Here is a 4,817-nt window from a genome sequence, read left to right as displayed (position 1 = left end):
TAAAGGAGATGAAGGAGAGAGTGCGTGTGTTTGTGCATGTATTTACACGACAATATCATTTTCTCGGAAACTGTCATAGCAGAAACACTAAAGCTCTGACGACCTCTAAGATAAAGCAGAGGCTTAGAGGACATTTGAAGCTTTTAAGAAAGGGAGAGATGAACAGAGCATGGAGTAAATACAGGAATGAGTCACAGGATCGAGCCAAGAAGAAAAACAAATAGGAAAAGAGGATGATGGAAAGAAGAAGGAAGTGATAATGGAGATCATGAAGAAGGGGATGAAGATGAAGATGATGGACAAAGAGAGAGAGAAAAAAAAAGATAGTGATAGAGAAAAGGAAGAAACAGTAAAGTAGTTAATAACGGATCAAGAGGAACGACTCCCCCCTCAAGGATATATTTTCCAACCTAAATCCGAACTTTGTCCCAAGCAACAGCCTTTTTCACGGTTGTCTTTAGAGTACAAAGTTAATCTTTCTTGATTATAAGTAATATTTCAAAGTCAAGAGCAAGATATATAATCAGTGAGTTCAAGATAAAGAGAGTTTGGTATGTGCCACGGTGCCTTTTTATATGCAAGCGCCCCTTAACTGTATTCCGTGGCTACGCCCCTGAAAGAAAAAGAAGAGAAGGAAGAAGAACGAGAGGGAAAAGGATGAGCGGAAAGATAAGTGAAAACGAAGAATATATAAGAGAGAGAGAGAGAGAGAGAGAGAGAGAGAAACGACAAGGTGCTTGAGAAGGCAAGAAAAATTCATTCGCAGTCACAGGTCACGTGATGTCAAACACCCGGAAAATAAGGTCACGGGAGGTCATTAGTACACGTCAGCGGTTATCGCAAGGTACATAAGAGAGGCTCAAAGATGTTAAACAAAAGGCCTTATTACTGACGGCGAGAGGTTGCCCAAATGGCGTGCATGGATCGTAGAATGTGAAAGGCAAGTGAGGAAAGAAAGGCTTAATCTGTCTGTCAGTTTTTTTTAGGAAAATGGTTCTAAGGAAAGTGCTGTGAAAATCTCTTTCGTAATCAAGTTTTCTCTTGTTTCTTTATTCGTTCTTCCTTCGTCGGAGTGAGAGTATGGGGAGTGATATACTACGAAGACACGCTCATTCATGCACATATATTACACCACATACACACACACATATTTATATTTACATACACATGGACACAGACACACACAAACACATACACTCTCACAAACACACACATACACACACACTGAGACAAACACACACACATGGGCACAAACACACACACACACATGGACACAAACACACAGGGTTTGGGGAGTGTTTTGCTGCAAAGATACACTCATACACGCCCATATATTACACCACACACACATTTACGTTTGCATACACACATGGACACCAGAACACATACAAACAGATGCACACACACTCACACACACACACACACCCTACAAACACACACATACACACACTCATGGACAAACATACACAAACAAAGAAACACATACAAACACACAAACTCACACAAACATATATTCATAGTTATGTACGTTCTCCTGTCTCTCATTCGCCATTTGTCATTTCCATCCGTGTTTCCCCTTCCTCTCTCTCTCACTTTCCAAAAGACTTTATATCACTTGCGTCCTAACTGCAAATGCATGACTAATGGTATGCATGAAAAAGTGTTGATGCAAAACAGCTTTCTCAATGATGTTCTCTCTCACACTACGTATTCACTAAGAAGCTGCGGAGGTTTCACAAATTCCCTTTGAGCCTTTTGTGAAACGCTTGTCGAGAATTTTTGAATAAATTATGACTGACTTATGGAAGAATATTGCAATAATAATAAAAAGAAAAAAAGAAAAGAAAATCGGAAAGGTCGACCTTTTCAGGCTAGAGTTCTAACCCAATTTAGAAATTCGCAGACACGCAAATTTTGGCAAAACATTTTGTATCCCTTGAGCAAGACTGGAAAAGAAAAAAAGGGAATATGAGAATGAAAATTACATTTTTAACGTATCAGTAATGTCGGTATTTGTTCTTCCTTTTCATTTCTCTTATCTCTGTTTCTGAAGTGAACTTTTCGAAAGTTCACAAATACACACGTGACTTGTTTCAGGAGAGAGAGAGAGAAACAGATATAAACAAACACAAAAAATGAAGAAGAAAAATGTTAACCGATTAAGCCAACAAACAAGAGGATCGTATAAGGAACAGTCGTTAAGAAAGAAAGAAAAAATCCGATCAAATCACTTCAGAAATGTTCCTTCAAAAGGATCGGTTATTTAGATAGAGCCATTCCTTGTGGACGGGCAAAATTTCCTTTATGTTTTTTTTTTTTTTTCCTTTCTGTTCCCTCGATGCAAGAGAAGATAGGGGGGGGGGGCGCCGTACGTAAACATATGTCAAAGGAGTACTTGTATATGTACTTTCATTCATTATATTCATTTTAAGAAGCATTCATCGCTTGCATCTAATCCTGCAAAGGCATGACTGTGTGCAAGCATGAAAAATATTTTATGTAAAGTATTGTTCGTTAGGACCTATATTTTCTTTTCCGTTTTTTTTTTTCTTTCTTTCTTTCTCCCTTTCGTCCTTTTTCTTTCTTTCTACTAAGAATTTGTGAAGGAGTCATAAATTACCTTTGATCATTTTCAAATATTCCTTTAGAGATTCTTTCATTTTCTTACGCTGTCTTGTAGAAGATTCTTTAAAGAAAAGGGAGAAGGAAAGGACTCATTGGATCCTGCAATGTTCTCATACAATTTTAGGAAAGCATAATGTCTGACAAACTCGCAATTTATCGAAAACCTTTTATTAGGATTGTGGGCTGTCTCACTATCAGTCTCTCTCTCTCTTTTTGTTTCTCTCTCTTTTACTCTCTTACTTTTACGTACTCTCTCGGTGTGTGTGTGTTTGAGTACACACACACACACACACACACACACACACACACACACATATATATATATATATATATATATATATATATATATATATAATGCATTTACACATATATGTAAAGGTGTGTGTATATATATATATATATATATATATATATATATATATATATATATATATATATATATATATATATATATTTGCATATATATGAATATATATGTATTTATTTATACATGCATTTGCTTATAGATCCACAATACTTAACATCTTTCTATAATTCCAATTTCTCTCCGACTTTGCCATTTACCTCTTCCTGTGAACGAATTCTTACATATTAAAATCTGATTTGCATGTCGATTCTCCTCTGATTCCTTTCGAAGAAGGAAGTGAGATGTGAAGATGAAGGGGAATGCAAAGAGAAGGAACGTGCACGAAAGAAGGTAAGAGAGGGGAAGATGGAGGGGGAGCGAATGATGACGTGAGAGACAGAGATGAAACCTCTGAGAGCAAAGGGTTTGGGAAGGTTTTGGTGCTCCTGACGACTCGAGGTTATTAATGGGCCGGGAACGAAAAGATGTGCTCACTGCATTTACACACACACTCTCTCTCTCGCATACACACAGACACACATACACTCTCTCACACGCACACACACATATGTATATGTTAGTGTGTATTTAAACATATATGTATATATATGTATACATATATAAATGAATATATAAATACTTATACGTGTATAAGTATGCATGTGTGCTTGTGTGTGTGTATGTGTGCAACTGACACTTTAATGGGTTTCAGTACTTTCAGAAGAGCCTGCGAGGGCATTGCTGAGGCGGTCATGCAAAATATCATTCGTCAGCAGAGAAGCTCTCATTGCTATTTCCTTTTCTCAGGGTTTCTTAAATTCCCTCTGAGCATTTTCAGAAAGTCTCTTAAAGACCTTTATAAGTTTTTATGTCCGTCTTATACAAGAGTCTTAAGATTCTCACAGAAAGAAACTCGAAGGTTCTTGCCACTTCAAACAGCTTTTGGAAATTGGTTGCGTAAAATCTCTCAAATCCTCGCATTTTCTCTATAAGGTGTTCCTTTTCATCAGAAATGAGTGTGATTTTTTCCGTTTCCTTCTTTTCATTCAAAATCTCGCATGTTTTTCATGATTTTTTTCTTTTTGTTTTACTTTTTCCTTTTTGTCAGGAATGTGTCATTTCTCTAATTCTTCTTTCTTTTCATTTGATTTTTTTTCTGTCGTGGGAAATTCATTCCTAATTCTGTCATGCACATCTCACGAAATGTATTTGCATTGCAAATTTTCTTTCCCTCTAATTCTTTTTCTTCTTCTGAAGAAACAAAAGAAAAGGATGATAACGAAGGGAAATGCAAAGATAAAAGAAGAACGTGCAATAAAGGAGATGAAGGAGAGAGTATGTGTGTTTGTACATGTATTTACGTGATAAAATCATTTTCTCGGAAACTGTCATAACAAAAATTCTAAAGCTCTGACGAGCTCTAAGATAAAGCAAAGGCTTAGAGAACATTTGAAGCTTTTAAGAAAGGGAGAGATGAACAGAACATGGAGTAAATAAAGCAAGATGATGGATGAAAGAAGGAAAAGAAAGAGGAAAATATGATGATGGAAACAAGAAGGGGAAGGAGATGATGATGGAGATCAAGGATATCAAGATGAAGATGATGGGTATGGGGAGTGTTTTGCTGCAAAGATGCACTCATACACGCCTATATATTACACCACACACATACACATTTACGTTTGCATATACACATGGACACCAGCACACATACAAACAGATGCACACACACACACACACCCTACAAACCCACACATACACACACTCATGGACAAACATACACAAAGAAACACATACAAACACACAAACTCACACAAACACATATCCATAGTTATGTACGTTCTCC

The sequence above is a fragment of the Penaeus vannamei genome, chromosome 43 (genome assembly GCF_042767895.1).
Source record: "Penaeus vannamei isolate JL-2024 chromosome 43, ASM4276789v1, whole genome shotgun sequence".
NCBI classification, from domain to species: domain Eukaryota; kingdom Metazoa; phylum Arthropoda; class Malacostraca; order Decapoda; family Penaeidae; genus Penaeus; species Penaeus vannamei.
This window is presented reverse-complemented; position numbering follows the sequence as displayed.